Raw genomic sequence first — 23,555 nt, forward strand, 5'->3', positions numbered from 1 at the left:
ATAATGGACTACTATGCATCACATAGTAGTCCATTATGTGTCACTTACCTGACACAGGAGCCAGCAAAGTCACCGCTGTCCCCTGTAGTTCCAAGCGTCCATCTTCTTGGTGGGTCTCGCTGCTCCGGCACTGTGATTCGCTGGAGCAGCGATGTCGTCACTGCTGCACATGTGCACGGGAGCTGAGACTCTCGGCATTGCCATCATCGACGATACCCCGCTCAGTGCACCGCTGTCTACGGCGCATGCGCCGTAGATAGCGGTGCCCGTCTTCGGGCAAATATCTCCTAAACCGTATAGGTTTGGGAGATATTTCTTGGACCTACAGGTAAGCCTTAATCTAGGCTTACCTGTAGGTCAAAGTGGTTTGTAAGGGTTTACAACCACTTTAAAAACACTTCCTGCCCAGACCAATTTTAAGCTTTCAGTGCTCTCACACTTTGAATGACAATTACTCAGTCATGCAACACTGTACCCAAATTAATTTTTTGTCCTTTTTTTTCCCACGAATAGAGCTTTCTTTTGGTGGTATTTGATCACCTCTGGGGTTTTTATTTTTTGCGCTATAAATGAAAAAGACCGAAAATTTTGAAAAAAACGCATATTTCTTTGTTTCTGTGACAGAATTATACAAATTATTAATTTTTCTTCATAAATTTTGGCCACAATTTATACTGCTATATATCTTTGGTAAAAATAACCCAAATTAGTGGATATTACTTGGTCTTTGTGAAAGTTAGAGAGTCTACAAGCTGTGGTGCGAATCGCACAAAATTGATCACATCTGATGTACTGGTGGCCTATCTCGCTTCTTGTGACCCGAACAGGTCAGGAAAGTACAAATACCCCCCAAATGACCCCTTTTTGGAAAGTAGACATTCCAAAGTATTTAGTAAGAGGCATGGTGAGCTTTTTGATGTCATTTTTTTCCCACTATTCTTTGCAAAATTACTCCACAAAATCGTCATTGTAATAGGTTATTTCTCCAACATGGCATGTGTATACTACAAATGACACACCCAAAAAAATTCTGCTACTCCTCCTGAGTATTACAATACCACATGTGTGGGACTTTTTCACACATAGAGAGGCCCAACATGCAGGGAGCGCCATCACGTGTTCTAGGAGCATAAATTACACATCTAACTTGTTGACTACTTATTACACTTTTGAATGCCCTGGAGCACCAGGACAATGACACGTGGCACTGATGACAGATGGCACTAATATGTGCCACCGATGACAGATGGCACAAATATGTGGCACCGATGACAGATGGCACTAATATGTGGCACCGATGACAGATGGCACTAATAAGTGGCGTTGATGACACGTGACACTGACAGGTGGCACTGACAGATGGCATTAATACGTGGCACTGATGAGATTGCACTGATGACAGATGGCACTTATACGTGGCACTGATGACAGATGGAACTGGGGACAAATGGCACTGACAACATGTGGCACTGGGGACAGATAGCACTAACAGGTGGCACTGGGGTGGATGGCACTGGGGCAGGATGGCACTTTTAATTTTTTTTTTTTTTAATAATGACGGCCGCTGCAGCCATTCATCTCTCCCTTCTCACACTCTGTCTGTGTGAGGAGGGAGAGCGGCGCTGAGAGATCTCATATGTTTACATATGAGATCATCTCCCATTGGACACGCCGATCGCGATGTAAACGGCCGCTGTGATTGGCCGTTTACAGCGATCTGTGTTTGCCTGTCCCCGGGGGACACGGCAAACACAGAACTTCCGATGCGCGTCCGCGGCGGCGCGCATTGCGGAAGTAAACAGGACGTCCAGGGATGACCACCCGGAATGAAAGCGCCTGCTCTACGGCCGTCATTCGGCTATAGGGCGGGCGCGAAGAGGTTAAAAAATCTGGGATGTGATGCACATATATATTTTTACAAGTACTTATAAATAAAAATAAAATATGGGATCCCATGGATGAGGTTGCTGCTTTCCACGTCAGGCAATCTCATTAAAAAAAAAAAAGTTTATTTTTCTTCAAATACCGCAACAATGTTTACTCCAATGGTCACTACATTTAAAACAGAGCACGTGTTCGCTATGCGATCGTTTGAAGGAACGCATCAACGCTATTGCAAAAAAAAACATGGGTTGTGCTCAACCTCTATCTATAGCTAGAGATACGAGTAATTAGAAAAAAATAAATCATGGGATCACGTGTATGAGCTAGCTTTACAATGCAAGTGTGCTTTACAGGTCAGGCAATCTCATTGGAGAAACCGGTTCATGCCAAGATACACATTGATGGAGGATCAAAGATGTGTGATTTGATGGAAAATAAATGTCATACACATACAGTAGGATGAGTGTTTGTTGGGTGAAGGGGGCCAGAGCATAAAGAGGCTGTGAGGAAAAGGAGGGCCAGGAGTGTTGGGGCTATGATGTGAAGGAAGGTTCAAGGACAGCGATGTTGCAGGGGAAAGTGTGAAATTAAGGGGGGATCGTGACATCCAGGGTCTGGTACTTACCTGCGATCCCATACCTCAGTTGTGGCACAGAGAGTGTTCTGCGTGTCCAGCATGGCAATTACCAAAGAGCTTTAGGAACTTATGAGTAAACCGTACATTGGAAATACAATTCAATACAGGAGACATGAGGGTAGCCTGCTCATTAGAGCTTACAATCTCTAAAACAGATAAAATAAAAACAATTGATTTTTTTTTATAACTTAATTAAGATTTATTTATTTTTGTTGTTTTTCAGATCAGTGCTTAAGGAAGCTCACCACATGAATTTTAGAATCAAAATTACACAGAGGGAAGTAAATATTACAAGTAACACTACAAGCTCAGAATACATCAAGATGGAAGAAGCGTCATGTTATAGATGGTGCAAAAAGTAATCTTTCTCCCCCTGCCCACCATGTCTCTCTTCTCTCCTCTCCCTCCCCACATAACTAGAGTATGTAAATACAATTAAACTCTGTATTAACAGGTGTGCTTCTCTCTTCTTGCCTTTCAGCCTTTCAGTGTCCTTTATTAAAAAAAAAAAAAAAAAATGCAGGTTTATTTCCTTTTTAGTTTTTTTTTTTTGGATGGAGGCATGGGTCTCGTGACATTCAGCTTGGTATTCTTCAACCACGCTCATAGGATGCTCTTGCGGTTTGTTCTATTTCTCATTTTCTCACATGCAGATCCCTCTGTTGTTTGTGTAATTACATCCCATCAAGTTGATTCCTTACAAAAGAAATAGAGAGTAAACAGGTGAATGCAAGTTCAAAGATGCCTTACCGATTTGTGAACATTAATTATTGGGAGTAACATCCCCTAGAGCAGGCATGGCTAAATGATGGACCCAGTCACTGTCCTATTTGCATACTCACAGGGTGATCGTGCGGATGGGAATATGGTTGAAACAGCACCACATCACAAAAAGAATTGCAACATTGATTTGCTTTTTTGGAACCCTATGGACTTTATAGGCACGAAAATACAGTGATATATCTTTAAGAAAAGATATGATTTTTATACTTACCATAAAATCCTTTTCTCTGCAGTTCACCACCTGACACAGCTGCTCTTAGACCACTGGGACATCCCCAAGCAGTGCCAAAATGAGGGGTGGCAAAACAGCATAAAAACTACACCCACTAGTATAAAACTTTAACCACAAAAAACGACATTGTGAGTGTGACCAAAACTTTTTTTACCCACCAAAAAGGCAGGATGCTCCTCAACTAAGGCACTACCACCAAACTGCACCAGAACTGCGGTAACAAATGCAACAGTGCATTACTTAAAAAGGTACTGCGTTTTTACCAAAAAACAAGGAAAAAAAACGTAAGTGCAATTGTACAGCCGCCTGCAAAACTTTGCGGCCAAAATGGGCATCGGCCCCATGCACCGACGTCGACCTTGTAGAATTTTGAAACTGTCGCTCAGGGGGTGACTTGGTCGCCTGTTCACAGACGCTTGATGTCGGAAGGCCAAAGTCGTTCCGATTGCCTTGTGGAGTGAGCCGTGACCAGAAAGGGGGGCACCTGCCTCTTCAAAGCATAGGCCTGTACTACAATCTGTCTGATCCCCCCCTGGAAATGGTGGCCGACGAGACCGCCGTGCTTTTTTTTTTTTTTCAAACAGCCACCGAAAAACAAACAAGGAGTCTGACTTCTGAAAGGGAGGTGTAGCAGACAAATACACCCTCAGAGCCTTAACCACGTCCAGGGCATGAAGAGCCACCTCCTTAGAATGTGTCGACTTAGCACACAGAGATGGTAAGACAATGTCTTCGTTGATGCTTTTCTGCCGAAACCACCTTCGGCAGAAAAGACTGTTGGACACAACATCACCTTATCCTTGTGGATCACCAGATAGGGCGACTTGCAAGACCAGGCCGCCGGGTACAAAACCCTCCTGGCCGAAAGTAATGGCCGCTAGAAAGACCACTTTCTGGGAAAGAGTCAACAGAGGGATCTCTGATATTTTCAAATGGTGGTTTTTTCAAGCACCGATAACGCCAGGTTCAGATCCCACGGGGGTAACGGCCCACGCAGGGAGGAACTACATTTTGGACAGCTTGAACAAAAAGTGCTCGCTGGAAAAAAAAAAAAAAAGACAGCCAACGCTGATATTTGTCCTTTAAATATGGTGCTTAAAGCCAATTTCTGAACTACTCATTGCTGTAGAAACAGGATCAATCCTGGATATAGGAAAAAAAAAAGGGAGCGCGGACGCCATCCCTTCTCACACATGGAGATGTAGGCCTTCCAGGTACGATGACCTACCGAGAAGAAGCTTTCCGTGCTCTCGGCATAGTTGGAATCGCCGAGTCCCAAAGACCCCGGTTCCTCAACACTGAATCTTCAGGGTATCACGCACAGCTGTGATAAGTGCTTCAACAAGCTCTTTGTCGCGCATGGACCCGGACTCAGTGTCATCTGAAAACGACAGAACAGGGGTCACCAGCCTCAGCAGGGGCCGAGTCTTTGTCAGAGCTCTCCCCGGAGGAAGGTGGGGGGCAGGAAACCGACAAAGCATCCATCTGCAGGCGAACCGGTTGCAATTGCCTGGATTTTGGGGGAAGAAACACCAGTTTCTGAAGCAATGCTGACCCTACCCCTGTCTGCCACCCAATGGGGACTTAGGACAGTGATGGTCCCACCCTCCTAACTGCTGCTGGCTGAGAGGCTCTTTCCCGCAGGACTCACCACCCTGACTGGCTCTGCGCTGTCCAGCTAGTAGTGCCCGTGTCCCTTGTCAGCCCCCAGGTGCATAGGAGATCACACTGCGCTGTCTAGAGCTGCTGCCTATGGCGCTGAACTGATCCACGTGTTCTGGCGCCAAGAAAAATGGCCACCGAGCATACAAAGTATAAAGCACACAAAACAGGGAAAATGGCCGCCAAGCTCCAGTAAAGCATGCTGGTCCTTGCCCTCACCCAAGATAGCCGAACACTGTATACAGTGGACAGTGGAAGAGAAATGGTGGCGAACAGCGCTGCAGCGATCGACAGGCACAGCCACCAGACACCCCCCCAGGGAGAGAATCACATCAGGGCACAGCCAGCACAGACCCCCCCCCCCAGAAAGCCTCTGCATCTGACACACGGCTCAGCAGACTCACGTAGCATCCCCACGGGGGGGGGGGGGGAGATGGGGACAGGGAGAGAAGAGGTGGTGAGGGACCCCCAAATAGACCTCCCGGGGAATTCCCAGCTGCTGAGCCCCACCGAGGCAGACAGAGCTGTACTTACCAGTCCTGCAGAGCTGGGAGACATTCCATCACAAACCCACTCGCCGATCAGTACAGGGTGGCTGTTGGCCCGGCCCACTGACGCAGATATCAGTACCCCGGTCATGTGTGTGCTCCAGAGCATTAACCACCTGGAGCTGAGGTACGTCGTGGCTGGCCCAGTGCGTAGCTCTGGTCTGCACGCGCTTGCTGACCAGGCTGGACTACAAGGATAAGGGTATCCAGCCTGTCACCCAGCCGGCTGTTGATAGCAGATGCTGTGATCTGCTGTCTTGCGCAAAAAGCAAAGCTTCTGCAGAAAAATAAAAAATGGACCGATGGGCCTGCAGGGTTCCTAGGTCCTTCTCCACTAGGCAAAATAAAACTGAAGCTGCATGGCAGGCTGAGGGGTTGTTACCTAAGGGACCGCCCCTTGGGTGGAACTAGAAGTTCTGAGTTCTCATTACATGTTATGCCTAGTCCTCTCCTAAAGGTGGCCTAACAACCCAATGGCTAAAGAGAGGAGCTGTGTCAGAAGGTGAATAAAATATAAGGCCTACCCTCCAAATAAGCCCTACCCTGAAAATAAGACCTACAAGGAATTTAACTAGGGCTTATTTGGGGGGTAGGGCTTATATTGCAGCCATCACAGACAATCACACTAGGTTTTATTTTCAGGGAAACAGGGCAATATAGAAATACACACACACACAAAAGTGAGTACACCCCTCATTTTTTTTAAATCCAAGTGAAAATGTTCAAATTGGACCAATTGTTTCCATCACTGTCTTAACCCTCTTGGGCATGGAGTTCACCAGAGCTTCACAGGTTGCCACTTAAGTCCTCTTTCCTCAGCTTTTTTAGTAAGGCAGTGGTCATCTTGGAGGTGCGTTTGGGGTTGTTATGTTAGAATTCTGCCCTGCAGCCCAGTCTTCAAAAGGAGAGGATCATACTCTGCTTCGGTATGCCACAGTACATGTTGGCATTCATGGTTCCCTCAATGAACTGCAGCGCCCCCGTGCCGGCAGCACTCATGCAGCCACAGACCACGACACTCCCACCACCATGCTTGACTGTAGGCAAGACACTGGTCTGTACTCATCACCTGGTTGCTGCCACACGCTTGACAGCATCTGAACCAAATAAGTTTATATTTGTCTAAGACCACAGGACATGGTCAGACCATGTCCTTATTCCGCTTGTCTACAAACTGTTTGCGGGCTTTGCGCTTCTTTTAAATGGGCTTCCTTCTGGGATGACAGCCATGCAGACCAATTTGAGGTGTGGCTTATGGTGTGAGCACTGAATGGCTGACCCCCACCCATTCAACAAAGCTGGCAGCACTCATACATTTCCCATAGACAACCTCTGGATATGGCGCTGAGCACACTCAACTTGTTTGGTCGACCATGGTGAGGCCCATTTTGAGCGGAACCTGTCTTGTTAAAATGCAGTTAGTCTTGGCCACCATGCTGCAGCTCAGTTTCAGGGTCTCTGCATTCTATCCTAGGCTATCCTTATGTAGAGCAACAATTCGTTTTTTCAGGTCCTCAGTTCTTTGCCATGAGGTGCCTTGCTGAATTTCCAGTGACTAGTATGAAAGTGAGCGATAACCCCAAATTTAACACAACTGCTTCTCATTCACACCTGAGACCTTGCAGCACTAATGAGTCACATGACAGCAGAGGGGGAAAGTGACTAATTGGGCCCAAATCGGACACAGTTTCACTTAGGGGTTTTACTCACTTTTGTTGTCAATTTCAACATGAATGGCTGTTGCGTTATTTTGAGGGGGGACAGCGAATTTGCACTGTTATACACTCACTACTATACATTGTAGCAAAGTGTAATTTCTTCAGTGTTGTCACATAAAAGCTAACAAAACATTTAAAAAACTGAGGGGTATACTCACTTTTGTGAGATCCATCTCAGGGATGTTGGCACACTAGCCGCTACTTTATTTCTAAGTGCCATCATTTAAAATTCTTCCGATTAACCCCAATAAAGTTCAGTTCTATAAAGTCTTTCCTGACATTTTCTTAGTCGCATACTTCAGCAAAAGCACGATCCACAGAGAGTTTCCAAAGCATCAGAGGGATCCCATTGTTAAAGAGGTATCCGTCAGAAGGGTACAAAAGAATTTAAGGCATTAGATATACCATGGAACACAGTGAATAGAGTCATCAAGTGGAGAAAATATGGCACCACAGTGACATTACCAATAACTGGATGTCCTTCCAATAATTTATGAAAAAACAAAAATTGGTCCTGCACCCAGGAGCAAGGGCATCCCATAAGCAAAAATGGGAAGGGGAAAAAGGCAATACACCTGGAAAAGGGCTTTGTACAAATAAATATGTGATCAAAAAAAGATGATTTATATATTTTCTTTCACAAACAGAAACCATATACATAATGTGTACATCCTGACTACAGGTCCCTGTAGCTAGAAAGATCTGTCAATGTCAACATATGTACATTAGGGATGAGCTTGGTGTTTGAGACGAACACATGTTCGACTCGAACACCGGCTCTTCGCCCGTTCGGCGAAGCCAGAAATCTGCGCCATCGCAGTGCATTGCTGGCTCATGATTGGCCAAGCATGCACTGTGACCCCACATGCTTGGCCAATCACAGCGCCGGCAATGAGGACAGCCATGATTCCCTGTGGCCAATCATAGCTCAGGCTGTGTAGTACATGCCCCACACTATATAAGGCCGCCAGCATCTGCAGGAGTTAGTGGGTGTTCTCTGTGTACCTTCAACGCAGGTACTGAGGCTGACGGATGGCACTGATGGATGGCACTGGCGCTGGCAGGTGGCACTGGCGCTGGCAGGTGGCACTGGCACTGGCGGCCTGTGGGAGTAGACTACTCTTACCACCTGTGGTATTTTTAATAATGTCATCCAAAGAGCTGATCGCCAAGGAAGGGAAGATCCGTCAGGGCTTTTTTGGATGCCTGGTCTGTAGACCAGCATCTTAACCAAATCAGGGACCTCAGCACCACTGCTGACACTGAAGCCCTGGATAACAGAGGCAGGGTATCCAGGGCTGCGTCACAAACGTACTTAAGGCCTTGCACTAGTTGTCTTCTAGTTCCACGCAGACAGGAGAAGCCCGTTCTCCCAATTCGCAGTGCAACAGTTTTGCCCAATCAGTTAGTGTCTGAGACAAGTGCAGATGGCAGTTCTGGTTGCATGGTTGACCCCACAACCGTAAAGAAACAAGCCATTGCCTCTGCCTTCCTGTCTGTGGGGTCCTTAAATGCAGGAGTCCCCTCTCCCGGGATCGTGGTGAATTTGTTTAACCTGGATACTGGGGGGTCCACGACCGGAGGTAACGCACTGCAATGTATTTGGGGACCGAAAAGGTCTGTTGTGGTCGACCCCATTCCTTGTAAATGAACTTGTCAAAATAAGTCAGATACGGGAACACCTTAGGTTAACAGGCTGGCTTACGGGACCCAAAAGGGACCGCTACATCAGCAGAGGGATCTGCTGACTCCTGAATCTTCAGGGTATCACGCACAGCTGTGATAAGTGCTTCAACAAGCTCTTTGTCGCGCATGGACCCGGACTCAGTGTCATCTGAAAACGACAGAACAGGGGTCACCAGCCTCAGCAGGGCCCGAGTCTTTGTCAGAGCTCTCCCCGGAGGAAGGTGGGGGGCAGGAAACCGACAAAGCATCCATCTGCAGGCGAACCGGTTGCAATTGCCTGGATTTTGGGGGAAGAAACACCAGTTTCTGAAGCAATGCTGCCCCTACCCCTGTCTGCCACCCAATGGGGACTTAGGACAGTGATGGTCCCACCCTCCTAACTGCTGCTGGCTGAGAGGCTCTTTCCCGCAGGACTCACCACCCTGACTGGCTCTGCGCTGTCCAGCTAGTAGTGCCCGTGTCCCTTGTCAGCCCCCAGGTGCATAGGAGATCACACTGCGCTGTCTAGAGCTGCTGCCTATGGCGCTGAACTGATCCACAACGTGTTCTGGCGCCAAGAAAAATGGCCACCGAGCATACAAAGTATAAAGCACACAAAACAGGGAAAATGGCCGCCAAGCTCCAGGAAAGCATGCTGCTCCTTGCCCTCACCCAAGATAGCCGAACACTGTATACAGTGGACAGTGGAAGAGAAATGGTGGCGAACAGCGCTGCAGCGATCGACAGGCACAGCCACCAGACACCCCCCCAGGGAGAGAATCACATCAGGGCACAGCCAGCACAGACCCCCCCCCCCCCAGAAAGCCTCTGCATCTGACACACGGCTCAGCAGACTCACGTAGCATCCCCACGGGGGGGGGGGGGGGGAGATGGGGACAGGGAGAGAAGAGGTGGTGAGGGACCCCCAAATAGACCTCCCAGGGAATTCCCAGCTGCTGAGCCCCACCGAGGCAGGTAGAGCTGTACTTACCAGTCCTGCAGAGCTGGGAGACATTCCATCAAAAACCCACTCGCCGATCAGTACAGGGTGGCTGTTGGCCCGGCCCACTGACGCAGATATCAGTACCCCGGTCATGTGTGTGCTCCAGAGCATTAACCACCTGGAGCTGAGGTACGTCGTGGCTGGCCCAGTGCGTAGCTCTGGTCTGCACGCGCTTGCTGACCAGGCTGGACTACAAGGATAAGGGTATCCAGCCTGTCACCCAGCCGGCTGTTGATAGCAGATGCTGTGATCTGCTGTCTTGCGCAAAAAGCAAAGCTTCTGCAGAAAAATAAAAAATGGACCGATGGGCCTGCAGGGTTCCTAGGTCCTTCTCCACTAGGCAAAATAAAACTGAAGCTGCATGGCAGGCTGAGGGGTTGTTACCTAAGGGACCGCCCCTTGGGTGGAACTAGAAGTTCTGAGTTCTCATTACATGTTATGCCTAGTCCTCTCCTAAAGGTGGCCTAACAACCCAATGGCTAAAGAGAGGAGCTGTGTCAGAAGGTGAATAAAATATAAGGCCTACCCTCCAAATAAGCCCTACCCTGAAAATAAGACCTACAAGGAATTTAACTAGGGCTTATTTGGGGGGTAGGGCTTATATTGCAGCCATCACAGACAATCACACTAGGTTTTATTTTCAGGGAAACAGGGCAATATAGAAATACACACACACACAAAAGTGAGTACACCCCTCATTTTTTTTAAATCCAAGTGAAAATGTTCAAATTGGACCAATTGTTTCCATCACTGTCTTAACCCTCTTGGGCATGGAGTTCACCAGAGCTTCACAGGTTGCCACTTAAGTCCTCTTTCCTCAGCTTTTTTAGTAAGGCAGTGGTCATCTTGGAGGTGCGTTTGGGGTTGTTATGTTAGAATTCTGCCCTGCAGCCCAGTCTTCAAAAGGAGAGGATCATACTCTGCTTCGGTATGCCACAGTACATGTTGGCATTCATGGTTCCCTCAATGAACTGCAGCGCCCCCGTGCCGGCAGCACTCATGCAGCCACAGACCACGACACTCCCACCACCATGCTTGACTGTAGGCAAGACACTGGTCTGTACTCATCACCTGGTTGCTGCCACACGCTTGACAGCATCTGAACCAAATAAGTTTATATTTGTCTAAGACCACAGGACATGGTCAGACCATGTCCTTATTCCGCTTGTCTACAAACTGTTTGCGGGCTTTGCGCTTCTTTTAAATGGGCTTCCTTCTGGGATGACAGCCATGCAGACCAATTTGAGGTGTGGCTTATGGTGTGAGCACTGAATGGCTGACCCCCACCCATTCAACAAAGCTGGCAGCACTCATACATTTCCCATAGACAACCTCTGGATATGGCGCTGAGCACACTCAACTTGTTTGGTCGACCATGGTGAGGCCCATTTTGAGCGGAACCTGTCTTGTTAAAATGCAGTTAGTCTTGGTCACCATGCTGCAGCTCAGTTTCAGGGTCTCTGCATTCTATCCTAGGCTATCCTTATGTAGAGCAACAATTCTTTTTTTCAGGTCCTCAGTTCTTTGCCATGAGGTGCCTTGCTGAATTTCCAGTGACTAGTATGAAAGTGAGCGATAACCCCAAATTTAACACAACTGCTTCTCATTCACACCTGAGACCTTGCAGCACTAATGAGTCACATGACAGCACGTCAATTATGTTTTACGATGGCTGTCCGTTTGTGGTTTTGGTGATCTTTATGCTTTAGTTTGGTCATTAGGCTATCCGGAGACTTTTAAGTAGCACTATTATATTTTACTTAATTAGTACTAAAATATAGACTGTATTTCTCTTACGTTCACTGTCTGACACAGCTCGTTATGCCACCTTCAGGAGAGGACTAGGCATAACATGTCATATAAAAACAACAACTTTCTAGTTCTGCCCAAGGGGGACGACCCCACAGCCTGCCTTGCAGCTTCAGTTTTTTGGGGGGTTTTTCTGCCTAGTGAAGGAGAAGGACCTAGTAACCCCGCAGGGCCATGGGCCCATGGATTTTTTCTTTGCAGAAGCTTTGCTTTTTGCTTAACATTAAAGATTCTGTGATCTGCTATCGGCTGGGTGACAGGCTGGATACTCTTATCCTTGTCTCTCCAGCCTGGCCAGCGAGCGTGTGCAGACCAGAGCCACGACATGCCTCAGCTCCAGAGGTGGCTGGTGAGCGCAAATGCTCCGGGGCACACACGTGACCAGGCTACTCCTTTCTGCGTCTCAGTGGGACGGGCCAGCAGCCATCCCACACTGATTGGAGAGCGGGTCTGTGATGGAATGTCTCCCAGCTCTTCAGAACCGGGTAAGTACAGCTCTCCCTGCCTCAGTGGGGCTGAGCAGTTGGGCAATCCCTGGGAGGTGGATCTCTGTGTGTGTGTGTGTGCGCGCGCCATATACAGGGGCTCTCTGGGGGGCTCTCACCTGGGGGAGGGATTGCGCTTGCTGGCTGTGCCCTGGCTGTGTGTGGATCTCTCCTTGAGGTGTCTGGAGGCTGTGTCTGTTGATCGCTGTAGTGCTGTTTCACCACCATTTATCTGCCTGTTTAGTTCGCTGTCCCTCGTGGTATACAGTGCTCGGCGGCCATCTTTGGTGAGGCAAGGAGCAGCAGGCTCTCTGACCATTTTCATGTGTTTTGGCGGCCGTTTTCCCTGTGATTATGTCCTTTTTATACTGGACGCTCGGCGGCCATTTGATTTTGGTCAGTTTCAGCGCCATTCAAAACAGCTCTGCACAGCGCTGTGCGGTCTCCTATGCATCTGGGAGTTGGCACAGGACACAGGCTCTACTAGCTGGACAGCCAGCGCAGAACCAGTCAGGGTGGGGAGTTCTGTGCGGAAGAGCCCCTCAGCCAGCAGCAGTTAGGAGGGTGGGACCATCGCTTTCCTAAGTCCCCAACAGGTGGCAGACAGGGTAGGGCAGTGATGGCGAACCTTGGCACCCCAGATGTTTTGGAACTACATTTCCCATGATACACACTGCAGAGTGCCTGAGCATGGTGGGAAATGTATTTCCAAAACATCTGGGGTGCCAAGTTTTGCCATCGCTGGGGTTGGGTCAGCATAGCTTCAGAAACTGGTGTTTCTTCCCCCGAAATCCAGGCAATTGCAACCGGTTCACCTGCAGGCAGTGCCTCTGGATGCTTTGTCGGCGGTCCTCAATTTATTTGTTGCCAAGATGGAGGCGGTGCGTGGGCGTAAAGGTTGTAAAAACCGGCCCCCGTCCTCTGGAGGGGAGCTCTGATGCAGACTCGGGCCCTGCTGAGGCCGGTGACCCCCCCCCCCCGGCTCTGTCATTTCAGATGACGCTAACCAGGACCGAACTGACAGCGAGGATGAGTCCCCGTCCGGGTCCGTGCGCGAGAATCGCTTGTTTCGAGCACTTATCACAGCTGTGCGTGAAGAATCGGGAGGGAGCCAGAAGATCCCTTTGCTAATGTAGCGGGGTCCCTTTTGCCTTTTGGGTCCCGTAAGCCAACCCGTTGACTTAAGCTGTTCCCGTATGTGACTTAAGTTCATTTACAAGGAACGGTGTCGACCGCAATTTGAGCTTTTCGGACCCCAAATACATGGTGGTGCGTTATCCCCTTTCTCAAAAAGCTGTCGGCTCCTCTGGTCGTGGACCCCCCCGGTACAAAGTAACCACCATCCCAGTAGAGGGGACTCCTGCCTTTAAGGACCCCATGGGCAGGAAGGCCGAGGCAGAGGCTCGTTCCTTGTTTACGGATGTGGGGTCAACTAGGCGACCGGTACTGGCATCCACACTCGTGTCTCAGACACTAACCGAGTGGGCAAAACTTTTGCGCCGCGAATTGGGAGAGCAACAGGCTTCTCCTGTCTAACTAGCAGACCAACTAGTGCGAGGCCCTAGTACAATTTTGTGATGCAGCCCTGGATACCCTTCCTCTGTTATCCAGGCCTTCAGTATCAGCAGTGGTGCTGAGGCGCCCGATTTGCCTAAAATGCTGGCCTGCTCACCAGGCATCCAAAAAAGCCCTGACGGATCTTCCCTTCCTTGGCAACCGTCTCTTTGAAGCCTCATTGCATGACATTATTAAAAATGCCAGAGGTGGTAAGAGTACACTAGTCCCACAGGCCAGGAAGGCTAGGAAGGCTAAGGAGCCACGCCGTTGGCAAGGGCCCTCATTCTCCGCTCACAAACGGCTTTTTCGTCCACCCAGGGCTTTGACCAAGCGTCCCCCGACAGGACGACCTTTAAAGGACCAAAGCGTGTGTGGAACCACGAGCCTGCGAGCAAAAGTGCTACCTCATGAAGGTTTTCTCCCGTCCGCAAGACGGGGGGGGGGGGTGCCTTCGGGAGTTTGCAGCCCGGTTGGCCTCTCGGCTGTCCGACCAATGGGTCTGCGATCTGATTTCCTCAGGCTACAAGATAGAGTTCCTCTCTTGGCCGCAAAAGAGAATCTTCCCCTGAAGCATACCCGTACTCCCAGCTCGCCAGGAGGCCCTGAAGGGGGCGGTAAGGGACCTGCTTAGTCGTGGGGTGATATTACCCGTTCCAGGAATTGGCATGTTTCCAAGGGTTCTACTCGAACCTGCAAAATGGAAGGGGAACGTCCAATTTTGGACCTGAAAGCCCTCAATTACTTTGCAAAAGTACAGAGGTTCAGAACGGAATCGCTGAGAAATCGCTGCACTCCATCAAGGGTACTCCCTGGTGGCCTTGGACATCCAGAATGCGTACCTGCACATACCCATATGCCTTCGGCATCAGAGATTTCTGCGATTTGCAGTCTAGGAAGCCCACTACCAGTTTGTGGCTCTGCCTTTTTGGTTTTGCCTCTGCCCTCCCCCAAGGTATTGTCTCTTGTTTTGGCAACGCTGTGGGATCGCGATCGGGGGATACCTAGGCGATCTCCTTCCGAGAGCATCTTCTGCTTCAGAGTTAGGAGGAGGATGTGGCGATCACCATGCAGACCCTGCAGCAATTTTTTGTTGGCTGTTGAACCTAAAGAAGTTGGTGATTGTACCGACTCAGCGTTTGGAGTAGCTAGGCTTACTGCTGGACTCCATGGAAGCAAGAGCGTTTCTCCCTTCAGACAAGCTGCTGCAGACTCTCAGAGCTGCGGTAAAACTGTTGAGGAACCGCACAGGGGGTCGTCGCTACGCTTTGCATGCGAGTTCTGGGACTCATGGTGGCCTCCTTGAGGCATTACCCTATGCCCAGTTTCACACCAGAGTCCTGCTGAAGGAGATTTTGACAAAATGGGACAAATCTCCTTTATCCCTGGATGGGCAGATTCAGGTGAGCCAGCTGGTCAGGGATTCCCTGCTGAGGTCCCCGGCACTTTGGTCCGTGAAGTCGTTCCTACCTCTGAAATGGACAGTGATCACCACGGCCCCCAGCCCAACCGGCTGGGGTAGGGTAATGGGAGTTCAGTCGACTCAGGGCCTCTGGTCGGTGGATGGTGCGATCCAAGTTGCCGATCAATCTGCTTGAGCCGAGAGCGATCAGGCTATGCCTCTCCACGTGGTCGATAAGACTTTGAGGGGCGTTTGATCAGGTTCCACTCTGACGTATGCCTGCCACTGCCGTGACATTCTGTCGCCAAGGAGGAACAAGAAGCTTGGCCGCTGCACGGGAGGACGCTTGCACTCACATCCTTCAGTGGGCAGAGCGACATGTACCTGCCCCGTCGGCCGTTTACATCCCGGGAGCGGAGAACTGGCAGGCAGACTACCTAAGTCGCCAGATGCTGGACCCAGGAGAATGGGCATTGCCATTGCATCCGGAGGCGTTCTGGCTACTGTGCCCACGATGGGGCACACCAGACGCGGCTCTTCTGGCCGCCCGTCTCAACGGGAAGGTGCCGAGGTTCGTGTCCAGGGCAACAGATCCTTGGGCAGACACGCTGGTGGTGCCATGGGGGATCAGTACCAGCTGATCTATGCACCAGCTGATCTATGCCTTTCCTCCGTTGAAACGGCCTCCACTCAGCGGAGCAGACGTGGTAACAGAGGGGATCCCAGTAATACCGATTGCCCCAGATCGGTCCCAGCGACCCTGGTACTCAGACCTGGTGCCAGACGCCCCGTGTCGACTGCCGTTATGAGAGGACCTTCTGTCTCGATTTCCGATTCTCCGTTCTGCTTTACCATCGCTGGTTTTAACGGCATGGCTATTGAGAGTCGGGTGTTTAATGCCTGTGCTCGGCTGGCTGAGCTCCAAAAGGAGTTGAACCTGCCCAAGAACCGCCTTATATGTGACATGCCCACCAGGTGGAACTCAACGTTGGCCATGCTGCAGCGGCTGCACACACAGCAGAGGGCCATCAATGAGTACCTGTGCGACTACGGCACCAGGACAGGGTCAGGGAAGCTTGTTTTGTCACCGTTTGAGGAGGCCACAAGGATGGTGAGCAGTGACAGTGCATGCATCAGTGACACTGTACTTCTCATCCACCTGTTGGAGCATATGCTGCGTACAATAATGGACAGGGCACTTGAGGCAGAACAGAGGCAGGAAGAGGAGGACTTCCTTGCCTCTCAAGGCCCCCTTTTCCAGACAGTGTTCCTGCTGTCCCACCCATCACACAGGAAGAGGAGGATGATTGTGTCAACATGGAGGTGGAGGCTGGCACTCAGCATCAGCAGCAGCAGTCTTGTAGGGATGATTTACAGTCCCAAGACTTGTACGTGGCTGGAAGGAGGTAGCTACGGATCATGTTGTCCTTAGTGACCCAGAGGAATCCGGACTGAATGCCTCAGCTAACCTACGCTGCATGGCCTCCCTGATCCTGGAAAGTCTGCGGAAGGATCCTCGTATTCTTCGGATCAAGGAGAGGGATCATTACTGGCTGGCCACTCTCCTTGATCCACGGTACAAGGGTAAGGTTGTGGAGCTTATCTTTCCATCGCAGAGGGAGCAGAGGATGAGACATCTCCGGGAGGCCTTGCAGAAAGGTCTGTGCAATGCGTTCCCAGAGACTGGGAGGTTACAAACTCCTGGTCCTGGACAATGTGTTGCTGAGGCATAGGTCAGAAGGAGCGGTGGAGAAGGTGGCGTCTGACCGATGCGTTCAGACAATTTTTTAGTCTGCAGCCGCAAGGTATGATCGGTTCCAGCAACCATCACCAGCGTCTGATTTACATGGTGCAGGAATACCTAGGAAAAGGTCAGACTTGGACACCTTTCCCACTGAAAATCCTCTGGCTTACTGGGTCTTGAGGATGGATCACTGTCCAGTGCTTGCACAGTATGCAATTGAGCTACTGGCCTGTCCTGCATCCAGCGTTCTTTCGGAACGCACCTTCAGTGCTGCTGGTGGCTTTGTTACCAATCACAAGGTGTGCCTGTCTACCAACTCGGTTGATCGACTGACCTTCATAAAGATGAACCAGTCTTGGATCACCCACAGCTACCAAGCACCTGAAGCTGATGTAACCGAATAAATTTTTTTGAAATATCACATCCCTTCAAGACTGCCTATGCTGATGCGGAGTGACTGTCCTGTTATGTTGACTGTCTATCCTCTTCCTCCTCCGCTGATATCTTGGAAGAACATTTTTGGTTCTGGGTGATGCCACCAGCCCAATTTTAATGTAATGCTTTGCAGCAGGGCTCATTCCTGCACTACAACTAGAGTATATGGGAGAGGTTGCAGTGTCGTGGCACCAGCACCAGTGCCTAAGGCCCAATTTTTCAGCCCCTGTTTAACAGGGGCATGTAATTACAATTTTTGATGCAATGCTTTGCAGCAGGGCTCATTCCCGCACTACAACTACAGTATATGGGAGAGGTTGTATTGTCATGGCACCAGCACTAGTGCCTAAGGCCCAATTTTTCAGCCCCTGTTTAACAGAGGCATGTAATTACAATTTTTGATGCAATGCTTTGCAGCAGGGCTCATTCCTGCACTACAACTAGAGTATATGGGAAAGGTTGCAGTGCCCAAGGCCCAATTTTTCAGCCTCTGTTTAACAGGGGCATGTATTTACAATTTTTGATGCAATGCTTTGCAGCAGGGCTCATTCCTGCACTACAACTAGAGTATATGGGAGAGGTTGCAGTGTCGTGGCAGCAGCAGCAGTGCCTAAGGCTCAATTTTTCTGCCCCTGTTTAACAGGGGCATGTAATTACAATTTTTGATGCAATGCTTTACAGCAGGGCTCATTCCTGCACTACAACTAGAGTATATGGGAGAGGTTGCAGTGCCTAAGGCCCAATTTTTCAGCCTCTGCTTAACAGGGGCATGTAGTTACAATTTTTGATGCAATGCTTTGCAGCAGGGCTCATTCCTGCACTACAACTAGAGTATATGGGAGAGGTTGCAGTGTCGTGGCACCAGCACCAGTGCCTAAGGCCCAATTTCTCAGCCCCTGTTTAACAGGGGCATGTAATTACAATTCTTGATATAATATTTCACAGCAGGGCCCATTCCTGTGCCCACCGAGAGTAACTGTGAGGACAAATAGTGTTGTGGCACCAGCACCACCACAACCACCAAAAGCCCAATTTTTCTATCACTGTTCATCAATGGCATGTAATTACAATTCTTGATATCATCGTTCACAGCAGGGCGCTTCAGTGCCCACCAAGAGTCACTTTGAGGGCTTACAATGTTGTGGCAACACCAACACCTTGTTCCGCCATTTCTGCTGAGCATATAGGGCAGGCCCCTACTTTCAAACATCCAACTTACAAACGTCTCCTACTTGCAAACGGAAGGAGACAACAGGAAGTGAGATGAAAAAAGACGTACGGCAAAAAAATTATACAGGGGTGATAACCCTTCTCTATGTTTTCCAAAAAGCTTAAAAATTGATTTTTTGACTGGAGCTACACTTTAAAAATGTACTAGTTCAAAATTACAAACAGATTCTACTTAACACAACAAATCTACACAGTCCCTGTCTTGTTTGTACCGCCTGTATACTGCTGTTCTGGGTATATAGGGCCTGGGGGCCCCACGTCTTTCCTTTTTTTTAATATGGGTACGGGGTTCCCCTTAATACCCGTACAAGACCCAAAGGGGCTGGTAATGGGCAGGGGGTCTACCCATACCATTTTTCTCAATGATTTTCATCCATATTGCAGGAACCAGATATTACATTAAAACCGCAAGCAGTTTTAAATGACTTTTTTAAAATGTCATTTTGTGCAGGGACTGTTCTAAACACGGGAATCACGTGGCACTTCACAGGCATACTATAGACACCCCCTAGGCACGATATTTAAAGGAATATTTCACTTTTTTTTTCACTTTAATCGTTATTAAAGTCAGTGCTCCCGAAAAAACGGCCGTTTTTAAAAACATTTTAGGCATTGACCCATGTCCCCTGGGGCAGGAGCAAGGTCCCCAAACCCTTTTTAGCCATTCAAATTAGCACTTTTTATTTTGAACGTTCGAATCCAATAGACTTTAATGGGGTTCTAAAGTTCGCACGAATTTGCAGTCCGATCGAAAGTTCTGGTGCGAACCGAACCGGGGGGTGTTCAGCTCATCCCTAATGTACATGTTTTCTGGAGCACCTCCCCCAAAAGAGAAGCCCTCCCAGCATGACTGTAAGAATAGCAGGTCCTAAAAGTCCATGGCATGGCAAATTTTTTTGTGGTATGCACTATAGGATTTTACTGAAACTACTGGTACCATCCACTGCCCTACCGACACCGTCCTCTGCTCTACCGACACCATCCTCTGCCCTACCGACACCGTCCACTGCCCTGGTGACATCGTCCACCTCTCTCCCCACAGACTCCCCTTCCTTATATTGGTCACCCCCCTCAATTAGATCAGGGAACCCACCCAAAACCCCTGCCCCAAAAGACCCCCATTGGACTGCCTTACCGAGAGCTGCTATGAGCCAGGAAGTGTAGGAGCTGGAGTTTCGGGGTGGAGCTCCTCTACTGTAGTGCTATTTTCCTTCCTTCCATTGTGTGGGGAGCCTTGGGGAGAAGTGTGCCGGCAAAACACAGGATTCAGGACACGTGAAATTGTGCATTCACTCACTAGGCTGCTGTTAGCAATTATTGGGGCCCCATAGAGCTATACTCATGGGGCCCCCATCCCCTGAGGAGGGAAAGAGGTGGGGGGAGGGAGGCGAGAAAGAGGAAGGTAGGAGGAGGAGGTGAGAGAGAGGCGGTGGTGGGGGGGGGGGTGAGAGAGGGGAGGGGGGTTAGTGAAAGGGCGTGAGAGTGGGGTGAGATGGTGGGGGTGAGAGGGATGGGGATGAGAGAGAGGGGGTGGGGGTGAGAGGATGGGGATGAGAAGGTGGGGGTGCAAGAGGGGGAATTAGAGAAAAAAGTGGTGGGTGCGAGAGAGGGGGTGAGCGAGAGGCAGAGAGAGAGAGAGGGGGTGAGAGAGAGGGGGTGAGCGAGAGAGAGGTGGTGAGCGAGAGAGAGAGAGGGTATTGAGAGAGAGAGAGGGTGTTGAGCGAGAGAGAGAGAGAGAGAGGGTGTTGAGCGAGAGAGAGAGGGTGTTGAGCGAGAGAGAGAGGGTGTTGAGCAAGAGAGAGAGGGTGTTGAGCAAGAGAGAGAGGGTGTTGAGCAAGAGAGAGAGAGAGAGAGGGTGTTGAGCGAGAGAGAGAGAGAGAGAGGCGGTGGGCGCGAGAGAGAGAGGGGTGGGCGAGAGAGAGAGGGGGTGAGCGAGAGAGAGGGGTGGGCGAGAGAGAGGGGTGGGCGAGAGAGAGGGGGGTGTCACGTACCTGGTGTAGGAGCCCAGAATGCAGGGAGTGGCCTCTCGTAAGCTTCTGGCTCGAGAACCCCTGAAAGTGGGGACAGGGACTCTAGAGTTCAGAGGGCACAAGTGCCAAGCAGGTGTAGGACTGGTCCGGACCTCAGGGAAGGCGTAAGAACACAGGAACGCTGGATCAGCAGGCAGCAGGAGATGCACAGGAACTTGGCAGAGCACTGGATCAGCAGGCAGCAGGAGATGCACAGGAACTTGGCAGAGCACTGGATCAGCAGGCAGCAGGAGATGCACAGGAACTTGGCAGAGCGCTGGATCAGCAGGCAGCAGGAGATGCACAGGAACGTGGCAGGGACACTGGAGCAGCTGACAGTGAGGAGGTGTCCTGAAGCACAGAAGAAGCTGGAGGCCGGTACACTCGGTAGGCAGGCTGGAGCAGAAGGTAGCAGAAGGAACACAACAGTCGAGCAGGAACAGCGGAAAGCCAGGGGTAGTCAAGGTACAAGCCGGGTCGGTAACAGACGGGCAGCAAACAGTTCCAAGGAAGAGGCAAAAGCGTAGTCAGACAGGCCGAGGGTCGGAGGCTGGCAGCAAACAGACGTCGTCAGGATCAGGCCGGGTAAACAGGAATCAAGGACAACAGAGTAGCAGAAAGCAGGAACACCGGACACGCTGTAGACTGGACAGCAGGGAGGCACAGTAACAGGTTCCCTTAAGTAGCCTTCTGGGTGCCAAAAACGGTCGAACGGCGCATCTGCGCGCACCCGCGTGTAACCGTGCGCCCGTTCGTGACTTCGCGCACCCGCGTGCACCCATTCGTAACCTCGCGCACCCGCGTGCGCCCGTTTGTGTCATCGCGCACCCGTGTGCGCCTGTTCGTACCAACGCACACCCGCGTGCGCCCGTTCGTGCCAACGCGCGCCCTAGGATACCGGTTAGTTCTTAACATAGGAATTCTGCGGGCAGGCCTCCCATGTACCATTGGATTACTGGAACGACCATGACATTGCCCCCCCCCCAAGGGGCAGCCTCCGGATGCCCAACTGTGCCATCTTACCTGGATGGGACTTCTCAAAGGCAACAATCAATCTCTTGGCATGGATATTGGATTCCGGCTCCCAGGAATTTTCCTCAGGCCCATACCCCTTCCATTTCACCAGAAATTGAATCTAATTACGTCTTCTCCTGCAATCCAAAATGGATTCAACCTCGTATTCGACTTCTCCATTGACGATCACAGGTTCAGGGGGACCGACCTTCCGGTTGGCAAAGGAATCTGGAACTGCAGGTTTGAGTAGGGCCACATGAAAAACCGGATGGATCCGAAATGATTCTGGTAACTTCAGCTCATATGCCACGCTATTCACCTTCCTTACAACCGGAAAGGGACCCACAAACCTTGGACCCAATTTCTTGGATGGGAAAGCCAGCTTCAAATTCAAGGTGGATAACCAAACCTGATCCCCGACCTTGAGATCAAGTTTCCCCCTTCTTTTTCTGTCAAACACCTCCTTGTTGTAGTTCTGAGTCTTTGTCATGGTCTCCTGTAGAAGCCTATTGTTTGCCTTGAAGAAGTTAAGGTTTTCTTGGACAGCTGGTACTGGGCATTCAGGGAGGTTGTTGGATAGGAACAGAGGATGAAAACCGTAATTCCCAAAAAACGGGGATTGCTTCGTGGCAGAATGAACAGAATTATTGTATGTGAATTCGGCAAGGGGTAGAAGCGGAGCCCAGTCAGCTTGAGAGAACGAGGAAAAGCAGCGCAAATACTGTTCCAGCGTCTGATTCGTTCTCTCAGTTTGACCATTGGTTTGGGTATGATAGGCAGAGGAGAAGCAGAGATCTATCTTCAGAGTCCCACAAAGTGCCCTCCAGAACTTGGAAGTGAATTGCACCCCCCTATCTGACGTGATATTTGCGGGGATGCCATGGAGCCTCACAATTTCCCTGATAAACGTCTTGGCCGTCTCCGCCGCAGAGGGAGTGCCCTTCATTGGGAAAAAGTGGGCCATTTTAGATAGTCTATCCACCACCACAAAGACAGTACAATAATTATCCGAAAGTGGCAGCTCGACAATGAAGTCCATGGAGATCATCCTCCATGGTCTGTCCAGGACGGGTAACGGCTTCAACAAACCCCATGCTTTAGACTTGCTGACCTTGTTCTGAATGCAGGTGACACATGCCTCCATATACTCTTTACAATCCTTCTTCAATTCTGGCCACCAGAACGCACGTTGAAGCAGTTCAGTGGTCTTAAGTACCCCAAAATGGCCAGCCAGTAAGTGGTCGTGACAGGAACTCAGGACCGAAACTCGCACTTCCTGGGGGACGTAGATTTTATCCTCATACCATAGGAGGTCATCCCTGGCCAGTAGGGGGTATCAGGCGGAAAAACAGCACTAGAGGAAGCTTGCTTGATTTGGGACAATAAATCCCCCTGGAGCAGGAGGAAGTTTCCTGAGGACAGGATGGTGTCTGGGGACAAAGGAGTTTCAGGTTCGCTGTACATACGTGACAAGGGGTCAGGCTTGGTGTTCTTCGAACCGGGGCGATAGGTGATATGGAACGAGAATCTGGTGAAGAAAAGTGCCCACCTGGCCTGTCGTGGTCTCAGTCTTTTAGCAGTCTTCAAGTATTCTAGATTCTTATGATCAGTATACACAAGGATCGGGTGGGCTGCTCCTTCCAGAAGATAGCGCCATTCTTCAAGTGCCGCTTTAATAGCCAGTAGCTCACGATCACCTACGTCGTAGTTCCTCTCTGCCTCGGATAATTTACGAGAGAAG

At 50.0% G+C, this 23,555-nt stretch overlaps 1 long non-coding RNA gene across 1 annotated transcript in view; it reads right to left on the reverse strand.

The window, feature by feature from the left end:
• Window positions 1-2,695: 2,695 nt before the first annotated feature.
• Window positions 2,696-23,555, reverse strand: part of LOC143958288 (uncharacterized) — a 78,989-nt gene continuing 58,129 nt past the window's right edge. Inside the window, exon 2 of the long non-coding RNA XR_013270122.1 lies at window positions 2,696-3,217. This is a non-coding gene — a long non-coding RNA (uncharacterized LOC143958288). The remainder of the gene's footprint in view (window positions 3,218-23,555) is intronic.

Source organism: Lithobates pipiens, unplaced genomic scaffold, assembly GCF_037356315.1.
Source record: "Lithobates pipiens isolate NorthernLeopardFrog02 unplaced genomic scaffold, aLitPip1_a1.2 Scaffold_61, whole genome shotgun sequence".
Classification (NCBI taxonomy): Eukaryota; Metazoa; Chordata; class Amphibia; order Anura; family Ranidae; genus Lithobates; species Lithobates pipiens.